A 21,529-nucleotide genomic window follows, 5' to 3' on the forward strand; every position below is an offset into this window, starting at 1 on the left:
TCTCTCCAGGTGATAAGTAACATTTGTCCCACACAGGTGATAGGCAATGAGCATTTAAACAAGAGAGAATTTAACCATCTCCTCATGGCATTGAACATTTCCATTGCAGAGATCCCCACTGTCAATATCCTGGGGGTTACCATTAACCAGAAACTGAACTGGACCCAGCCATATAAATACTGCAGCCACAAGAGCATGTCAGAGGCTGGGAATTTTGCGACGAGTAACTCACCTCCTGACTCCCCAAAGCCTGTCCGTTATCTACAAGGCGCAAGTCAGAAAGTGATGGAATACTCTCCCCTTATCTCAGTTAGAGACTGCTATCATTTATAAAGAAATCCAAACACTTCATTTTAACCAACAGAGATAAGCCACAAGCTTTCACTTTTTAAAACATAAAACAGAAACTTTATTGGAAACAGGACAAATTAAACAAAGCAAATATAAATAAATTTAAATTGTAGATTATAACTATATATGTCATGCCCTCAGGTTTACTTCTTACTTCCCCAAGAACTTTCTTAAAAGACACATCATTCTTAAAGTTATTTACTTCTGTAGGCACCACGCATAAGTATGCCAATGTGCTCTGGACACTGTCTTTAATTCTCTTCTGCTCCAGCTATTCTCAGAGGTAAAGCTTTCATTTACTATCTCTTGACTCTGGATTCCTCAGTCCCTTATTCTGGTTAGTTTCAATATTTCCAAGCTAATCTGCTTGTTGCTTTCTTTGGCACAAGCATCTATGAGGACCACTGTAGATTCATCCAATAGTTTCATACTACAAAACCTTCAAGTTTCTGCCCTCTCACACAATTCAAACTGAGATTAACTCTCCACATGGTTAAGATTAAGTTAGTTTTGTTTTACTTGTAGGATCCCCTTTCATTGGAACCAACTCAGCAGCAGAATAATTAGATGTTAATCCAAATCGACTGAATTGATATTAGAATTTAAGTGACTGGTCACCTTTATCCCAGTAATCTTTGCAGCAGGGATACAGAACTCAGGGTAGGGGAGATTATTTTTGTTAAAATAATGAGTTGGTAGATCTAGCACAGCCTGAAAGGGTGGTGGAAGAAGGTTGAGTTACATCTTTCAAAAGAGAATTGAATAATTAAATGAAAAAAAAATCAGAACCATGGGGAAAGAAAAGGCTCGATCAACCAAAGAGCTAGCAGAGGCACAATGGGATGAATGGCCTCGGCTGGGCTGTATGAATTTATGAGAATCAAACTGAAGCTGCATGGACCGTGAGCCAACAGTCCCGCCCTCCTAAACTGCCAATCAAATTGATGCCAAACATCTCCTTTGGGGACACCAGGGACAGAGGATAAAGGGAATCTAGATCAACACATGTAGAGGGGTGGGAGGGAAAGCGGCACGTTGGCACTGCTGCTTCACAGCACCAGGGACCCAGTTTGATTCCAGCCTCGGGTCACTGTCTGTGCAGAGTCTGCATGTTCTCCCCGTGTCTGCGTGAGTTTCCTCCGGGTGCTCCGGTTTCCTCCCACAGTCCGAAAGACGTGCTGGTTAGGGTGCATTGGCCGTGCTAAATTCTCCCTCAGTGTACCCGAACAGGCACGGGAGTGTGGCAACTAGGATTTTCACAGTAACTTCATTGCAGTGTTAATGTATGCCTGCTTGTGACACTAATAAATACAGATACATAAATAGATTGCTAGTTTTTTAAATTTTTATTCATTCATGCGGCATGGACAGCATTTATTGCCCATCCCTAGTTGCCCTTGAGAAGGTGGTGGTGATGGAGGAGGCTCGTATGGAGCATAGACTGTTTGGGACAAATGGCCTGTCTCTGTGCTGTACTTTTGATGCAAGTCTTGTGCATGTATTTTCCGAGTTGTTTCCACTGTGATCACTTATCCCTGCTTGCAAATAGCAGGAATACTGGATCCCCGAAGCATCTCTTGTCTGTATGCCATGGACAGTCTCTATCCACACCTGTATGTGTTTATAATTAAATACAAATGGGTTTTTATTGTTTGCAGGTGATAATATATCAGCACCACATGACTTTCAGTTAATGTGCAACCTGCTAAAAAGCACAGATTATTGTAATTATAGTGGCAGCCTTGGCTTTGGACATCGAGTTTGAATTGTTCTTGGTGCCAGTAGAGGCAGAGGCAGGCTGACTCACTCGCACCTTGACAGAAAAGGCCACAGAACAGATGAAAACGCTAGGCATATTTTTTCTGAAGTTATGGAACTCCCTTTCTGTCCTCCTCAATCCCCTGAGATCACTGCACTCCTCCAGTTCTGGCCTTTTGCACGCCCCCGATTTTAATCGCTCCACCATTGGCAGCCAAGCCATCATCTGACTAAGCCCAAAGCTCCAGAATTCCATCCCTAAATTCCAACCACTCTGCTTCTCTCTCCCTCATTAAGACATTCCTAAAAACATTCCTCTCTGACAAACCTTCGGTCATCTGAATGTCCCTTTTTACTCCCACTACATCAGAGAGAAAGGAGAGGCAGAGGGAGAGAGATTTAGAGAAAGATAGACAGAGAGAGAGCAGAGGGAGACAGAGAAAGGGAGAGAGACCGAGAGAGAGGGAGACAAAGAGAGGGAAACAGAGAGAGAGACAGAGGCACACAGAGACAGACAGAGCAACAGAGGTAGAGAGAGAGACAGGGAGAGAGAGAGAGGCAGACAGACAGATACAAAAACAGAAGAGAGACAGAGACACAGAAAGGGAGAGAGAGACAGAGAGAGAGAGAGAGCCAAAGAGAGACGCGCAGAGACAGAGAGAAAGACACACAGAGAGACAGAGAAAGACACATACAGAGAGACACATACAGAAACAGAGAGCGAGATAGAGAGAGAGACAGAAAGGCACAGACAAAGGGAGAGACACACACAGAGGGACACACAGAGAGTGAGACAGAGAGAGCCAGAGAGAGAGAGACAGGGGAGAGAGAGAGTCATACAGAGACAGAGATACAGAGATCCCCTACTGTGTTAAGACCATCCTTTTGACTGAGCTTTTCACCATTTTCTCCTAATTTGGCCTTGGTGTCCATGTTGGCTAGATTATGAAGCACCTTGGGAAGCTTGTCTACATCCCGTGTGCTACATAAATGCCAGTTGTTGTTGTTAAAGGCACCTGTAGTCTCAAGGAGAAAACCTTGAAGATGCGAGTAATCCCCACACTCTGGCCACACACAGGTTAAATCGAGCTTCTTCACTGAATCCTTCTACACATTTGTATTAAATTTATTGTCAAACACAACTGAAGAAGGAGTTGCAGGTTTATATTTTCAGTACAAACAGCAAGTGGCAACGCTGCCACAATACAACAGCTGAGGACGTCTCAGGCCTTTGGCACAAATGAAGAGTTTGGACAGAGTGATTTAAGTAAAAGGCTGATTCCTTCCGGGAACCGAGCCAATGGCCAAAAGCTATCAATTTGAGATGGTCACAGAGGGGAGCTGTTTGGGGTGGTTTGGTTACACAGTGGGTTCTTGTTTTAGAGCACAGAATGTACTGTCACAGGGAGGAGCGATGGAGGCAGAGAGCAACACATCCTTTTAAGGAACATTGAACAGGCAAGAAACTGAGGAAAGTACAGGGCTATAGGGAGAGACCCAAAAAGTGCGAATTGCTTTAGATTCCTGGAGCAAAGTGTCAGCACAGGCACAGGAGGGCAAATGTCTTCCTTTGCACTTAAAATGTCTAGGATTCTGCGATTTCCATCTTACATCACCAGACTAAGCTAGATTTACTTCTTTGTTGGATAACTGAATGATTAATTTATCATTTAGAACTGAAGGAAGCCTTCCAGTCCATCGTGCCTCTGCTAGCCCTTTGAAACCTCCCATTTGCCTGGATGGGTGCAGCTCCAACAACACTCAAGAAGCTCGACACCATCTAGGACAAAGCAGCCCCGCTTGATTGGAAATTCACCAAAGATCCTTAGACAGCACCTTCCAAACCCACAACCACTTCCATCTAGAAGGACAAGGGCAGCAGATACATGGGAACACCACCACCTGCAAGTTCCCCTCTAAGACACTCACCATCCTGACTTGGAAATATATCGCCGTTCCTTCACAGTCGCTGGGTCAAAATCCTGGAATTCCCTCCCTAACGGCATTGTGGGTCAACCCACAGCACGTGGACTGCAGTGATTCAAGAAGGCAGCTCACCACCACCTTCTCAAGGGCAACTAGGGATGGGCAATAAATGCTGGCCAGCCAGCGACGCCCATGTCCCACGAATGAATAAAAATTTTAAAACGAGCAATCTTTTTATATATATATTTATCAGTGTCACAAGTAGGCTTACATTAACACTGCAATGAGGTTACTGCAAAAATCCCCTGGTCGCCACACTCCGGCGCCTGTTTGGGTACACTGAGGGAGAATTTAGCATGGCCAATGCACCTAACCAGCACGTCTTTCAGACTGTGGGAGGAAACCAGGGCATCCGGAGGAAACCCATGCAGGCACAGGGAGAACGTGCAGACTCCGCACAGATGGTGACCCAAACTGGGAATTGAACCCGGATCCCTGGCACTGTGGGGCAGCAGTGCTAACCACTGTGCCACCGTGCCTCCCTGCAATGAATCCAATTAATACTAATCCCCTCTCTTTCCCCATAATCCTGCAAATCTTCCTGGTCAAGTACAGATCCAATTCTCTTTGGAAAGGTATTGAATCGACCCCCATTCAGGCGGTGCATACCACATAACATCTCACAGCCCAAAACAGAAATTCTCTCCTCAGAACCCACTCTCCGCATTTACTCTCGCAACAGGCCTGATTATTTTGAACATCCCTATTACATTTTATGCTGTAAATGCCACGAGATTACAATGGCTCCTCTTATATCTCAGGTTAAAACCAAATAGAAAGAAATTTTTGCAGTTACATCGTGTCCTTGGCAACCTCAGAATGGCAAGCCTCAAAATTAGGGGAAGCAGATTTAGGACTGTGTTGAGGAGGAACTTCTTCACACAAAGGGTTGTGAATCTGTGGAATTCCCTGCCCAGTGATGCAGTTGAGGCTACCTCATTGAATGTTTTTAAGGCAAGGATAGATAAATTTTTGAACAGTAAAGGAATTAAGGGTTATGGTGAGCGGGCGGGTAAGTGGAGCTGAGTCCACGAAAAGATAAGCCATGACCTTACCGAATGGCGGAGCAGACTCAAGGGGCCAGATGGCCTACTCCTGCTCCTAGTTCTTATGTTCTTATGTCCCAAAGCACTTTGCAGGCAATGAAGTCTATTTGAGGCACAGTCCCCATAGAAAAATGGCCGCCACTTTGTACACAGCAAGCTCCCAGAAGCAGCAATGAGATAATGACCAGATTGAATGTTTTTCATGATGTTGGCTGAATGTTGGCCACGATATTGGGTAAACTGCCCCACTCTTCTTAGAAATAGTACCATTGAGCCTTTAAAGCCGGCCTGAGAGGGCAAACAGAATCTGAGTTGAAAATCTCCTCTGAAAGATGGCATCCGTCTGCAACCAGAGAGCGATGCTGCCTCGGTCCTGGGCCTAACAGCTTAGATTTTATGCTCAGGTCCCTCAAGTGGGAGCTGTGAACCCACAAAACGTCTGACTCAGAGGAAAGAATGAGACATTAAAAGCCACAGCTGAGAGACCTACTTCCATATTAGAAAACCGAATGAATAATTTAAGCTTGTTGTTTATTTAACCTTTGTTTGATAGGATTAGCACGAGCCATGCTGATGCAATTGGTCCTGTTTTACCTCAGGGAAAGTCATTAGGTGAAATTATTGATAGTTTCATACCCACCAGTACAGTTTGGTACTTAGCATTCTGCATTAGAGAAAGGAGACAATAAACAGCATTTTGTTGTTGCATTTTCCCCTTGGTTTCATAATCACTAATGTGGACAGCACGGTGGCACGGTGGTTAGCACTGCTGCCTCACGGCGCCAGGGACCCGGGTTCAATTCTGGCCTCGGGTGACTATGTGTAGTCTGCACGTTCTCTCTGTGTCTGCGTGGGGTCTGCATGTTCCCCCATGTTTGTGTGTAGTCTGCATGTTCCCCTGTGTTTGTGTGTAGTCTGCATGTTCCCCTGTGTTTGTGTGTAGTCTGCACGTTCTCTCTCTGTCTGCGTGGGGTCTGCATGTTCCCCCATGTTTGTGTGTAGTCTGCATGTTCCCCCATGTTTGTGTGTAGTCTGCATGTTCCCCTGTGTTTGTGCGGAGTCTGCACGTTCTCCCCATGTCTGCGTGGGGTCTGCATGTTCCCCCATGTTTGTGTGTAGTCTGCATGTTCCCCTGTGTTTGTGTGTAGTCTGCATGTTCCCCTGTGTTTGTGTGTAGTCTGCACGTTCTCTCTCTGTCTGCGTGGGGTCTGCATGTTCCCCCATGTTTGTGTGTAGTCTGCATGTTCCCCCATGTTTGTGTGTAGTCTGCATGTTCCCCTGTGTTTGTGCGGAGTCTGCACGTTCTCTCTCTGTCTGCGTGGGGTCTGCATGTTCCCCCATGTTTGTGTGTAGTCTGCATGTTCCCCTGTGTTTGTGTGTAGTCTGCATGTTCCCCTGTGTTTGTGTGGAGTCTGCACATTCTCCCCATGTCTGTGTGGAGTCTACACATTCTCCCCGTGTTTGTGTGGAGTTTGCACACTCTCCCTGTGTTTATGTGGGTTTCCTCTGGATGCTCTGGTTTCCTCCAACAATCCAAAGATCTGCAGGTTAGGGGGATTGACAATGCTCGATTGCCCCGAGTTAGGTGATTAGCTGTGAGGGGTGTGCCGAGTTGTGGGAATGGGGCAGGAGGCTGTGCCTGGGTGGGATGCTCTTCACAGTGTTGGTGCAGATTCAATGGGCTGAATAGCCTCCTTCTGCACTGTAGGGATTCTATGATACTGAATTGACTGAAGTGTTAGTAAAGAGCAGCAATATTTGGCGATAGGGGGTGGGTATCAGTGCCAGATTTGTGGGCAGCCACGGAAGAGACTGATCCCAGACTTTTGCTGCCGATGTTGGCAGCTCGAGTTGGGGGTTTCCCGATTCGGGGTAGGGGCATGTTGGTGGGGAGGTTTGGGGACGCAGGTGCAGGATAGTCAGGCCCACCAACTCCAGAAGCAGAGAATGGTTGGCCACAGGGGCAGATGAGCACTGAGATGGGCTGAGTGGCCTATTTCTGCTCCTATGTCTTATGAGCACCGATATGGGCTGGTTAGATGGCATGCCTCAGCTCTCTGGGACTTCATCCATGTTATGTTTAAGACTTTAGGCCTACCATCCATCACCTCTCACACCTCCTCCCTCTCTACCCACCCCCATGGCCTTTATAAGTTCATAAATCTGTGACTCCCACACTGTGGGTTAATGCTGCAGAAGCTGGAAATCTGAAATAAGCACAGAAAATGCTGGAAATACTCAGCAGGTCCGGCAACATATGCGGAGAGAGAGAAAAACAGAGGTAACGGTTACCATTGCATTTCAATCCACAATGTGAGAGTGATGAATTTATGGAGCACACATAAATACTTTTGATGGGCAGATAAGTGTCGGACAAGGGTCAACTAAGGCTTTGACCAAGGGTCGTCTGGACTCGAAACGTCAGCTCTTTTCTCTCCTTACAGATGTTGCCAGACCTGCTGAGATTTTCCAGCATTTTCTCTTTTGGTTTCAGATAAGTGTCACGGTTTGTGGTTAATTCGGACCCAAGAAAACTCTTTCGAGCAATTTCAGTCATTGTTTGTTGATATTTCACTGAGGGGTCTTAATGAACATTTGGCTGATTTTCAAAAGCTGTAGTTATCTCCGCAGAGTTCGGTTCTGAGTTCACAGTTTGATTGGCTGATTAAAAAGCCTCTTAAAAGGTTTATCTGCCTTTGATTTGCAGTATGAATGGGAGTCTTGTTGTTTCCATAAGCGATTAAGCGCTTGAAATTAAAAAAAACTTTGAATGGGCTTTCGAACTTTTCCCAGTCGAGTTGAAACATCATCAACTTTTAAACTGCCCTACCCTGTGATAAGTTTGTTAGTTGGGGGAGGGGACAGTTAATCAGGAGGGGCGGTGCTAACCGGGGACCCCACTGCACTCCATGGTTAGTAAGTTTGCAGATGACACCAAGATTAGTGGCATAGTGGACAGTGAAGAAGGTTCTCTTGGATTGCAATGGGATCTTGATCAATTGGGCCAGTGGTCTGACGAATGGCAGATGGAGTTTAACTTAGATAAATGTGAGGTGATGCAGTTTGGTAGATCGAACCAGGGCAGGACTTACTCAGTTAATAGTACAGCGTTGGGGAGAGTTATAGAACAAACAGATCTAGGGGTACAGGTTCATTGCTCCTTGAAAGTGGAGTCACAGATGGACAGAGTGGTGAAGAAGGCATTCAGCATGCTTGGTTTCATTGGTCAGAACATTGAATACAGAAGTTGGGACACCTTGTTGAAGTTGTACAAGACATTGGTATGGCCACACTTGGAATACTGTGTACAGTTCTGGTCACCCTCTTATAGAAAGGATATTATTAAACTAGAAAGAGTGCAGAAAGGATTTACTTGGTTGCAACCAGGACTTGATGGCTTGAGTAATAAGGAGAGGTGTGATAGACTGGAACTTTTCTCCCTGGAGCATAGGAGACTCAGGGGTGATCTTATAGAGGCCTATAAAATAATGAGGGGCATAGATCAGCTAGATATTCAATATCTTTTCCCAAAGGTAGGAGAATCTAAAACTAGAGGGCATAGGTTTAAGGTGAGAGGGGAGAGATACAAAAGGGTCCAGAGGGGCAATTCTTTCCGACAGAGGGTGGTGAGTGTCTGGAACAAGCTGCCAGAGGGAGCAGTAGAGGCGGCTACTATTTTGTCTTTCAAAAAGCATTTAGACAGTTACATGGGTAAGATGGGTATAGAGGGATATGGGCCAAACGCGGGCGATTGGGCAGCATGGATAAGTTGGGCCGAAGGGCTTTTTCCATGCTGTAAACCTCTATGACTCTATCTCCTGCAGTCTCTCTCAGACGGGCAGTGGTGTTCTCATGGCAACCTTAAACACTTGAAGATGGAGGAACGGTGATATATTTCCATGATTTGTGTATGTGACTTGGATGGGACTTGCGGATGCTGGTGGTCCCAGGCAGCTTGTCCTTCCAGGTTAGTAGCGGTTGTGGGTTTGGAAGGTGCTGTTGAAGGAGCCTTGCCTGAATTACTGTTTATTCACTGGAGATCTAGCCATAAAATGGAGTCATAAAAAAAAATCAATTCACAAATCAATAAAGACCATAGGCACAGTGTCGATGTCTGAAGTGTAATCACTAATATCCAGTGTTTGATTTTCATTCTATGGCATCCCAAGTTCCACAACGAGTTATATGTTGGCAGGATGCCGGAGATTCGATCCTTTATTGCAGCCAGGATTCTCAATGTATACTTGGCAAGATTTGCAAAATTGACTTGACAGGCGTCTTCCTCTCTTAATTTTCCGTGGTGTTCTTTCTTGAGTTTATTTTTAGTTCATTCAATTCTTTTCCTTCTCTACCTTTACAAAACCCCTGCCCTCTGGCCGCTGGCTCCATCAGTGGAACGCTCCTTCCAGTAGAGTAAAGTGCTACCCAGTTGCTAATAGAAGCAAACAGATTTATTTCTCTGCTTGTGTGCTCAGAGAACAGGAAATTGGCAACATGGCTGCAGTGTCGTGGTGCGTTCCAGTTCACTCAATGGAGGCCAGGTTGCTATGGCAACACACACTTTAACATGCTCACTGTCTGGAGCTGTAGGATGGTGATGGTGGAGGCTCCAATATTCTTTCCGTCACATTGCTAACCAGGAATCTCTCCCGTTCTTACCGCCTGCTACAGTCAATGTATTTATGCATGGTGGCACAGTGGGTTAGCACTGCTGCCTCACAGCGCCAGGGACCCAGGTTCGATTCCCGGTTTGGGTCACTGTCTGTGTGGAGTTTGCACATCCGCCTTGTGTCTGTGTGGGTCTCCTCCGAGTGCTCCAGTTTCCTCCCACAGTCCAAAAATGTGTAGCTTAGGTGGAATGATAAATTGCCCCTTAGTGTCCCGATATGTGTAATTTAAGTGGATTCGCCATGGCTAATGTGTGGGGTTACGGAGATAGGGTGGGGTTAGAGCTGGGTAAGATGATCTTTGGAGAAGGGGGCAGTTGCCTCGAGATAGCTGGCCTTGTGGGGCCCACACACCAGCCAGGCCTAAAGGCCTTCCCTGGCTGCCTGATTTCAGCTACAGGGAAAGCAGTGGTGGAGTAGTCCAGAAACCCAGTCTAATGCTTTTTTTTTATTCACTCGTGGGCGTCGCTGGCTGGCCAGCATTTATTGCCCATCCCTAGCTGCCCTTGGAGGGCAGTTGAGATTAAACCACATTGTTGTGGCTCTGGAGTCACATGTAGGCCAGACCAGGTAAGGAGAGCAGATTTCCTTCCCTAAAGGACATTAGTGAACCAGATGGGTTTTTCCAACAATCGACAATGGTCATCATTAGATTTTTAATTCCAGATATTTTTTATTGAATTCAAATTCCATTATCTGCCGTGGCGGGATTCGAACCCGGGGCCCCAGAACATTAGGTGAGTTTCTGGATTAATAGTCTAGCGATAATACCACTAGACCTTCGCCTCCCCAGGGGACCCGGCTTCAAATCCCACTGCAGCAGATTGTGAAATTTTGAATTCAATAAAATCTGGAATGAAATCTGCCCATAACCAACCAGGAAAACATTGTCGGTTGTGGTAAAAACCCATCTGGTTCACAGTAGCCTTTAGGGAAGGAAATCTGCTGCCTTATCCAGTCTGGCCTACATGTGACTTAGAGACATAGCACTGTGGTTGACTTATAAATGCCCTCGGGAATGGGCAATAAATGCTGGCCCAGCCAGCGACACCCACATCCCATGAGTAAATGACAAAAAAAGCAGGCTGCTCCTCCACATTATCGTCCGCCTAAACTGTTGTAGAGACGGTACCTCCATTTTGTCTCCCCCACTCGGGATAGGGAGGGCAGGGGGAGCTCAAATTGGGTTTCCAACTTCAAGACCCATTCACCAGGCTGAATGACCCATAGTGCACCCACTGCCTGGCCTAGGCTAATACAGAGCAAATCACAGGTGGGTGACCATTTCCCCCACAGTGCATCTGAATCTGAGATCAGGATCCTGAGGCCCACAGGGTCAATCTTGCCTGAACATCACACTAAAACTAGCACACAAGCAAGGACTCAGCGGAGTAGGTGGTCCCAGTTGTTATGCTAGTGAACGCAGCAGACAGTTTGGAAACAGCAAGATCCCACAAGTGCTGATTAAATAGATGATCGGTTGTTCTATTTCAACAGTTGAAGGATGAATGTTGGTCAGGGTACAAGAAGACCACACTTCTTCCTCAAAAGTCTCATGGATACTTTGCACCTGAGCCACCAGACGTCGGCCTTCAATTTGATGTTTCATTCAAAAGACTGTCCCCCAGGCAAACCTGCACTCCCTCAGCACTGTACTGCAGTTTTAGCTTATGCTTAGGTATGAGGGTAAAAAGGTGAAGCCACAAAGACTATGGGCCCTGACAATACTCAAGCAATCATACTGAAGACTTGTACTCCAGAACTTGCCGTGCCCTCAAACAGCAACAGCACTGGCATCTACCCAGCAATGTCCTGTACACAAGATGTGGAGATGCCGGCGTTGGACTGGGGTAAACACAGTAAGAAGTTTAACAACACCAGGTTAAAGTCCAACAGGTTTATTTGGTAGCAAAAGCCACACAAGCTTTCGGAGCTCCAAGCCCCATCTTCAGGTGAAGAAGCCCCTTCTTCACCTGAAGAAGGGGCTTGGAGCTCCGAAAGCTTGTGTGGCTTTTGCTACCAAATAAACCTGTTGGACTTTAACCTGGTGTTGTTAAACTTCTTACTCTACACAAGAAACAGGACAAATCCAACCCGGCCAATTATATGGGGCAAGGATAGAGTGGATAGTCAGAAGCTTTTTCCCAGGGTGAAAGAGTCAATTACTAGAGGGCATAGGTTTAAGATGCGGGGGGCAAGGTTTAAAGGAGATGTACGAGGCAGGTTTTTTACACAGAGGGTGGTGGGTGCCTGGAACTCGCTGCCGGGGGAGGTAGTGGAAGCAGATACCACAGTGACTTTTAAGGGGCGTCTAGACAAATACATGAATAGGACAGGAATAGAGGGATATGGTCCTCGGAAGGGCAGGGGGTTTTAGTTCAGTCGGGCAGCATGGTTAGTGCAGGCTTGGAGGGCCGAAGGGCCTGTTCCTGTGCTGTAATTTTCTTTGATCTTTGTTCTTTGTTCAATTACCGACCCATTAGTTCTCCCGCTGCTGAATAGGAAGGTTCTGGGTTCAAGTCTGGGGTCACGTACCAACTGACTCAAGAACAGCTTCTTCCCTGCTGCCACCAGACTTTTGAATGGACCTACCTCACATTAAGTTGATCTTTCTTTACACCCTAGCTATGACTAACAAGACATTCTGCACTCCTTTCCTTCTCTATGTACGGCATGCTTTGTCTGTATAGCGCGCAAGAAACAATACTTTTCACTGTATACTAATACATGTGACAATAATAAATCAAATCAAATCAAGTCCTATCAGATATTTAGATTTAAACACAGGAAGCTTGAGTAAGAAGTGTGTAGAAGCTACTACGGTTGTATGGCTGATAATGCAGAAGTTGTAGAATCTTTCAAAAGATAATGAACTGGGGGGAAATGGAGTTCATTTCGGAGAAGTGTTGCCTTTGGGGAGGTCAAGCGAGACAAAGAAATCACACCACAAATAGCAGAATACTGAGAAGTGCAGAGGGAACTTGGAAGGTACGTCCATGGGTCCCTGAAAACTGGACAGGTAGATAAGGCGGCCGAGAAGGCACATCCTCTATTACTGCCTAGAATATAAGAAAAAGGAGATAATGCTTGATCTACATAAAACTCTAGTTAGGCCACAACTGGAGAACTGTGAATAGTTCTGGTCATCATACTGCAGGAAGGATGTAATCACACTTGTAAAACTGGAGAGGAGATCGATGAGGAAGTGGCCAAGACTGAAGAATTTTAGCTGTGAGGGAAGATTTGATAGACTGGGATTGTTTTCCTTTTGGAACAGAGGAGGCTGAGGGAAGATTGAATTGAGCTGTGTAAAATTATGATGGGTCCTCCAGGAAGTCACGGAGAAACAGCAATGTTGGGGTGGGGGAGCGGGGTGGGATGAACAGGATACAGAAATTACAATCATCAAGGATAGGCAATCATTTTACTAATTGAACTCTTGATAAAGATCATCTGAGGACTTCAACTGCAACAACACCTTAGCCTCAGGGCTGTCTTGCATTCCACAGATAATACACCGCCGTACATTCCAGGAGATTGAGAGGGAGCCACTTTGGTTGCGGTTCACACACAACCGTTGACTCTATCACTTACCATCTACAAGCTGAGCATCGGAAATATAGTTCAAACATGTGTCATTAACTTGCCTTTTGAAGGAGAACTGAAACATCCTCCAGTGTATAATCATAGACAAATATCCAAAGGCACTGCATTGAAGTGGAAAGGGCATTGACACTGGAACATTCACCAGAGAGTTCAGGAATTAAGGCACTGTAAGCGAGATGGGGGTGGGCGATCTGTGTCAGGTTCAGTTAGAAAATCGGTGAGTGACTCTCCAGTTGCACAGAGCAGTTTTCTCGTCATATCGTGAGCTTCTTTAAAGAAGCAAATGTGTTGGCATTAGTTACGGGCGTCACTCTGGCAGGATGGAGACTCTTAGAGCCAACAGCACCCTCCGCAGAAATCAGAGCGCCATCAGTAAAGGGCACCCTGATCAGAAATGAAAATAAACTCCACCCCATTGCCCCCCCCCCCCCCCGCCCACACACCCCCGCCCTCCCCCCGCCCTCCCCCCACTCACCGTGGCGAGATCGGGGGCTCTCCACAACCCCGCACAATCAACACCGGTATTTCCCCTAACCACACCCCCTGCCCCCACCCCGGCCCCTCAGTGACTGCTCTGCCCCCTCCATTCCCCACCCACCACACATAACTGAACCCCCCCACCCATCCCTGCCCCACGGATCTCCCACTAGGGCCCACCTCTGGCACTGCCCTCTGGAACAGGTTACTTGTGCCAAGGGGCAGTGTCTTGGGGCATTGCTGGGGCACTGTCTGGCCACCTCCCCCTGGGTTATTCTTACCTCTATCTCCCAGAGGGATCCATCCCCTCGACAAGATTACATCTGGCCAAACATCTTGTAAACCTCGCCAACATTAGTGAGAGGGGAAGGATGTAGTCAAATAATTCAAATTTATTTGAATGAATTAAAATCAGGTTCTCACCCATTACGGACATTGAGCTGATTACATCACTGCCGAGAAGAATCGGAAATCAGGAATCCCGCTGGCGCTGGTTGGTTGTCTCCGGGTTTTGTGCCCCAGCCAGCAATTATGTTTTATTCAATTTAAGTTTCCCCATCTGCCGTGGTGGGATTCGAACCCAGGTCCCCAGATCATTACCCTCCTCTCTGGATTACTCATCCAGTGACAATATCACTGTACCAGCACCTCAAGGATTGCACCAAATCTACAGCACAAGAATAGGTCACCTCAGCCTAATTGGTCCATGCTGTCGTTAATACTCCACGTGAACCTTCCAAATTCTCTTGATCTAACCAAATGGGATAAAAACACTATTTGGACCTCAACTAGAATATTGTGTACAATTCTGGACACCAATCTATAGGAAGGATGTGAACGCACTGGAGAGAATGCAAAAGAGGTTTACAAGAATGGTTCCAGGGATGAGAAACTTCCGTTACGAGGATAGATTGGAGAAGTTGGGACTGTTCTTGGAGAGGAGAAGGCTAAGAGGAGATTTGATAGAGATGTTTAAAATCATGAGGGGGCCGGACAGAATGAGTGGTTCAGGTCCGGGATGCACTGCCTGGAAGTTTTTGATTTGATTTGATTTATTATTGTCACATGTATTAACATAGTGAAAAGTATTGTTCCTTGCACCCTATACAGAGTCATAGAGAAGGAAACAAGAGAGCGCAGAATGTAGTGTTACAGTCATAGCTAGGGTGTAGAGAAAGATCAACTTAATGCAAGGTAGGTCCATTCAAAAGTCTGACGGCAGCAGGGAAGAAGCTGTTCTTGAGTCGGTTGGTACTTGACCTCAGACTTTTATATCTTTTTCCTGACAGAAGAAGGTAGAAGAGAGAATGTCTGGGGTGCGTGGGGTCCTTGATTATGCTGGCTGCTTTGCCGAGGCAGCGGGAAGTGTAGACAGAGTCAATGGATGGGAGGCTGGTTTGCGTGATGGGTTCGGCTACATTCCCAACCTTTTGTAGTTTCTTGCGGCCTTGGGCAGAGCAGCAGAAAGAATGCTTTCTATGGTGCATCTGTAAAAGTTGGTGAGAGTCGTAGCTGACATGCCAAATTTCCTTAGTCTTCTGAGAAAGTAGAGGCGTTGGTGGGCTTTCTTAACTATAGTGTCGGCATGGGGGAAACCAGGACAGGTTGTTGGTGATCTGGACATCTAAAAACTTGAAACTGGAAGTGTGGTGGTGGCAGGTTCAATCGAGGCATTCAAGAGGGCATTAGGTGATTACTTGAATAGAAACAACATGCAGGAAGTACAGGGAAAATGCAGGGAAAAGGCACTAAACCATGACGCTCATTTGGAGAGCCAGTGCAGTCTCGATGGGCCAAATGGCGTCCTTCTGCACTGTAACAATTCTGTGGTTCTGCTGCTTCACGCCCCCTCCCCCCAACCCATGTATTATCTAGCTCCTGATTTGGATGTCTCTATTCTATTCATCTCAACATCTCCTTGTCATGGTGAGTTATTTATTTTGTTACAATCCCAGTTGATGTTATAACTGGATTAGGAAGATCCCAGAATGGAATCCTGGCTCAGAAGACCGTAACTTTTACCTTTTATTAGAAAATGTGAAGGAAGAGAGTCCCAGAATCGCTAATTAGTTTAATCAACAAGGAGACAAACATCTATTCAACATGCATTATGATTGGATTATGATACATCACACCCATAGCTTCACAAATACACACTAATTTTAAGGTTAACATGGATTCCAAAGCATATCTTAAACTACAGTGGTCACAGTAACACAAAGTCCCTTTAAGCACACAGATTGGTTGTGGTCAAAGTACACACACTGAGTGAGCATCTGGATTTCTCCTCAAACCATCCCCCCAAATGATTGTCACATGAATGTTTCAAACTCCACTCCCCAAAAAGTAACGAAGCTAACAGGAGCATTTGACCATTTGCTCAACAACTAGGGGCCCTTTTAAGTTAGAAAGGTTTTTTGAATTGCACTGGTTAGCACTGCTGCCTCACAGCGCCAGGGACCTGGGTTCAATTCTTCACCCTCCTAAACTGCCAAATTGATGCCAAACATTTCCTTTGGGGAATGGGACACCAGGGACAGAGGATAAGGGGAATCTAGACCAACACATGAGGGGGAGGGGGCAGCAGCACGATGGCACAGTGGTTAGCACTACTGCCTCACAGCGCCAGGGACCCGGGTTCAATTCCCGCCTCGGGTCACTGTCTGTGCGGAGTCTGCACGTTCTCCCCATGTCTGCGTGGGTTCTCTCCGGGTGCTCCAGTTTCCTCCCACAGTCCGAAAGACATGCTGGTTAGGTGCATTGGCCATGCTAAATTCTCCCTCAGTGTACCCCAACAGGCGCCGGAGTGTAGCAACTAGGGGATTTTCACAGTAACTTCATTGCAGTGTTAATGTAAGCCGACTTGTGACACTAATAAATAAACTTAAGAAAAAGGAAGACTGCAGGATTATGTGTTTGGTTAGAGCTCATTTAGACTTGTGTTTGCCTGCACCACTCAAATCTATGCCAACATAATCGGCAGTGAGCTACAGTCTTGAATCAATGAACACTGGCTCATTTGCCACTGCCAACTGAACCATCATCAGTGATAAATAGGCAGGTGGATATTCTAAATGACAGAAAATTCTGCTGAATTATAAGCAGAAGTGTGTCATGCAAGTATGTGTCTGAAGTCTGAAAGACGTGCTGGTTGGATGCATTGGTCACGCTCAATTCTCCCTCTGTTTACCAGAGCAAGCGCCAGGGTGTGGCAACTAGGGGATTTTCACAGTAATTTCATTGCAGTGTTAATGTAAGCCTACTTGTGACTAATAAATAAACAAACAGGAGGATTGTTTACATGAATATTGGAGAGTTTGGTCACCTGTTTGTGCATTCAAAGGCAACGCCTACAAGCCCAGTCATGTAGTAAGCATCAAATCCTCAGCAACTCCTTCTCAGACTAGCAGATTCTTGGTGAGAGGGATCAGAAGGCGTAAATGACTATGACTAATAACGTCCCTTTCTCCTTCAAGGCTGAGTCAACTCTTAAAGGGCAGACAGCAACTGAAGGGGATGAGAATGAGGAGTCCACCAGTCTGTTTACGCAACAAAATGGACATCTTTTTCATTTAACATTTTAACTGAAAGTTAATAACCTTCCATGAGAAACTGGGTTACGGTTGGTGGATTCCTCATCTCATCCCCTTCAGCTTTGGCAGTTTACAGATGACGCCAGGTGATGACCTGCGTATTCCTCTGGGTAAATGTCCCACCACTTTGGAGGCAGCCACCGTGATCTTCCTGTAAACGGACAATCAAAGAATGTCCAGCATCACGATAAAAGCCATGTCCTCTTGTTAATTGAAGAGGAACACTGACCTGAATTCGCCTGCGGGCTGGGATTTTCCAGTCCCGCTGTTGTGAATGGAGATATGGCCGAGCACCGAATTTTCCGTTGTCGCTGGCAGTGGCCGCAGGGCGGGTGAGGCTGGAGAATTCCGGCCATTATCACAGGGCACAGAGAGAGAGGGCTGCTCCAAATTCCCAGTTAGCTTACGAACATATGAAATAGGAGCAGAAGTAGGCCATTCATCCCCTCGAGCCTTCTCCAGCACTCATGACTGATCTATTCAATTTGGTTTTGAGAGTGTTGGTCGTGCCAAACTCTCTGCAGCTCTAAGACTCTCAGACTTATGGTTCGTGGCACTATTTTTGATTTGATTTGATTTATTATTGTCACGTGTATTAGTATGCAGTGAAAAGTATTGTTTCTTGCGCGCTATCCAGACAAAGCATATCATTCATAGAGTACAGAGGAGCGAAGGAAAGGAGAGGGTGCAGAATATGGTGTAAAGCCACAGGAGAGGGGGGTCCTTCACATTTTCCAGATGGCTGTTCCTTTTCTCCCACTTGATGGAATGCAATGTGTAAATTGCAGCTGGCTGCCTGCCTTGTCTCAATAGGATTTCAGATTATTTTTATAAAATACAGCTAGAAAAAGAAAGATTATAAATCCTTTTTATTTAAAAAGCACATCTTCATAACAATGGGGTAATAAACTCCAGAGAGTCCCAGTTCTCTAAGTGAAGGGAAGGCAGTGGCATCGTGACATTGTTGCTGAGCTAGTAATCCAGTGACTCAGGATAATGTTCTGGGAACCCGGGTTCGAATCTCACCACAGCAATTGGTGAAATTTGAATTCAATAAATATCTGGAATTACAAATCCACTGATGACCATGAAACCATTATCACAAAAACCCATCTGGTTCATTAATGTCCTTTAGGGAAGGAAATCTGCCGTCCTTACCCGGGTCTGGGCCTACATGTGACTCCAGATCCACAGCAGTGTGGTTGACTCTTAACTGCCCCCTCAAGGGCAAGTAGGGATGGGCAATAAATGCTGGCCCAGCCTTCACACCCATTTCCAATGAACGAATAAAGCAAAAATAAAGTTCACCTCATCGCAGTTTGAAATAGTCCCTTATGGGCGGCACAGTGGTTAGCACTGCTGCCTCACAGCGCCAGGGACCTGGGTTCAATTGGCTGTCTGTGGAATTTGCTCGTTGTACTGCTATGGGTTCCCTAGGGGTGCTCCAGTTTCCTCCCACACTCCAAAAATGTGCGGGTTAGGTTGATTGGCTGTGCTAAATTGCCCCTTAGCATCCCAAGATGTGTAGGTTAGGGGGATTAGTGGGGTAAATACCTGGCTTTACGGGGATAGGGTCTGCGTGGGATTGTTGTCGGTGCAGGCTCGATGGGCCGAAGGCCTCCTTCTGTAGGGATTCTATGCTTATTCTATAACTATAAAGGTCACAGACTCTCCACAGAGGGGAAACAGCCTCTCAGGCATCTACCCTGTCAAACTCTCCAAAGATTTTGCGCATTTTCCATAAGATCATCTCTCATTCTTCTAAATTCCAGAGAATATCGACCCAGTTAACTGAAGTGAAGATTCCAGGTGCTCATGAAAAGCTTCATCTCAAAAACTATCCGACAAGTCTGTAAATGGCAAATCAAGTGTCAGCAACTGTTACTCTGTTTATGTGGAGATGAGTTTGCTGTAGTTATTGTTCTAGAATTACTAAACCACCCTGAACAAAGAGAAATAAGTAAATGGCAGAATGTCCGTGAGCAGCAGCTACGGGGAAATACAAATCAACATCTGCCTTTAAACTGAATTAATAATGAATGGGAGCAATGAGATAGCTCAGGAGAAAAGAAAACCTAGGAGCTCACAACCAAACAAACAGAAAACAGAAACACACTCGGCAACTTGATATTGAAGGGTTGGCATCAGAGGCAAAGAAAAGAACAATCCAAGTTTTCAACGATTTAGACAGATCAGAACTCTACCTTTGTCAATGCGACAATGCGATTGCCACAGTGATATGATAGCAGTGGAATCTGGGAAAAGGCATGCAACTGACATTTGTCAGAGGTTAAATGTGCATTATGCATGGGAAAAAACAAAGAGCAAATTGGTTTGGAATGAGCTTTGGAAGGCTATGTTTACACTGGTGGAAAAGACTTAGCAGTCGATGTTTTCTGAAGGATTTGAGGTCTCCCAGTGAGACCGGGGTTGGTGGGGGGGGGGGGGGGGGGGGGGGGCGGGGGTGGTTGTCAGACTGCCAACCTGGCTTTAGGGCCCAGACATTTCTGGGACATAACAGATGTGTTCAATGGGCACTCGCCATTATGTATCAGTAAATAATTTGAGATGAGGAAACAATAAGCGTAAGGAATCGTAGTGGAGAACATCCCCCTGTCTACATCAACGGGGATGAAGTAGAAAGGGTCACGAGCTTCAAGTTTTTGGGTGTCCAGATCACCAACAACCTGTCCTGGTCCCCCCATGCCGACACTATAGATAAGAAAGCCCACCAACGCCTCCACTTTCTCAAAAGACGAAGGAAATTTGGCATGTCAGCTACAAATCTCACCAATTTTTACAGATGCACCATAGAAAGCATTCTTTCTGGTTGTATCACAGCTTGGTATGGGCTCCTGCTCTGCCCAAGACCGCAAGGAACTACAAAGGTCGTAAATGTAGCCCAATCCATCACGCAAACCAGCCTCCCATCCATTGACTCTGTCTACACTTCCGCTGCCTCGGCAAAGCAGGCAGCATAATTAAGGACCCCACGTGCCCCGGACATTCTCTTTTCCACCTTCTTCCATTAGGAAAAAGATAAAAAGTCTGAGGTCACGTACCAACCGACTCGAGAACAGCTTCTTCCCTGATGCTGTCAGACTTTTGAATGGACCTACCTCGCATTAAGTTGATCTTTCTCTACACCCGAGCTATGACTGTAACACTACATTCTGCATTCTCTCCTTTCCTTCTCTATGAACGGTATGTTTTGTCTGTATAGCGCGCAAGAAACTGTACGTTAGTGCATGTGACAATAATAAATCAAATCAAATAACCCTCAGAGTTGATGGTCACCACAGGTTATAGATTAAAGAAACCCTAAAATGCAGAGGGAGGCCATTTGGCCCGCCAAGTCTGCACTGACTCCCTGGCAGAGTATTTTGGCCTTCTCCTCCACTCTACGCGGTAACTCCAGATAATTGCAATGCACCTAACCTGCACACTTTTGGACACTAAGGAGCAATTGAATAAGACCAATCCACCTACCCTCCTCACCTTTGGGAGGAAACCGGAGCACCTGGAGGAAACCCACACAGACATGGGGAGAATGTGCAAACTCCACACAGACGGTGACCCAAGCTGGGAATCGAACCCGGGTCCCTGGCACTATGAGGCAGCAGTGCTAACCATTCTGCCACCCTGCCGCTGGGCAACTTGTCTCACTCATTATTGGCCTTATGAAAAAGCAATTCACTTCCACCTAGGTTCCAAGAAGTTGGTGCATTTTCACAGTGGTTACCATTAAACTTGTTGACATTTAATGACAACACCTACAGTTGTGTGATGTCATTCACCCCCTCTGGCCCAGAAAAGGAACAATTCAATCTCTGCTATCTCATTTGAGCACAGTAAGAAGTCTCACAACACCAGGTTAAAGTCCAACAGGTTTATTTGGTAGCAAATACCATAAGCTTTCGGAGCGCTGCTCCTTCGTCAGATGGAATGGTCATCTGCTCTCCAACAGTGCACAGACACAGAAATCAAGTTACAGAATACTAATTAGAATGCAAATCTCTACAGCCAGCCAGGTCTTAAAAGGTAT

Source organism: Mustelus asterias, chromosome 9 (genome assembly GCF_964213995.1).
Source record: "Mustelus asterias chromosome 9, sMusAst1.hap1.1, whole genome shotgun sequence".
NCBI lineage: Eukaryota > Metazoa > Chordata > Chondrichthyes > Carcharhiniformes > Triakidae > Mustelus > Mustelus asterias.